Below are 690 nucleotides of genomic sequence, written 5' to 3'. Positions count from 1 at the left end.
AAATTCACTTCAACCCTTATAAATTGGAGAAGGTTGATAGCCGGATGGATCTTCACAGACGCTCTCAGTTTATCTTCTATCTTCAATTGGAGAGGGAGCTGCTCATCCTCGACGAACATGTATGATTGATTTTTTCTGCAATTTCCTTCCTACGAAGCCCAAAGAGATCTATCGAGTTGCTGATCTGCGTTAACCATTTGATGAATTCCATCCCGAATGATCCCAGAACAATCAACGTCTACCTCAAAACACCAGGTATCATGATTTTTTCTCTCATCTCCTTTTTAGACAAGAACAAAAAAATTAGCAAAGACACTAATCTATGAACTAACTTTCGCAAATGATGAGTAAACAGCGCCCAATAGACCTCCACAACCTGATGTAGATGATCGGAGGCCACTGAAGAAGAAGAAGCCTGCAACAATGTCAGAGGATGCTAAAGCATTGAGCATGATTAGACAAATGTTCAAGCACTGCTTCTAACTTTTCTCCTACGCTCACACCCATTACATTTTCATTAGTTTTTTTCTCCTGCACTTATGAGTTTTGTATTGTTTTAATGTCAGTACTGATCGTTATGTCGGACATGGCTATGATAACCGAGACCTGGAAGCCTGCTTTGATGATATCAGGAAGGAAGAGAGACGAAGGTAACATCAATATCTTGATCATGAGTTTCAATCATTTGTT

Source organism: Brassica oleracea, chromosome C6 (assembly GCF_000695525.1).
Source record: "Brassica oleracea var. oleracea cultivar TO1000 chromosome C6, BOL, whole genome shotgun sequence".
Classification (NCBI taxonomy): domain Eukaryota; kingdom Viridiplantae; phylum Streptophyta; class Magnoliopsida; order Brassicales; family Brassicaceae; genus Brassica; species Brassica oleracea.
This window is presented reverse-complemented; position numbering follows the sequence as displayed.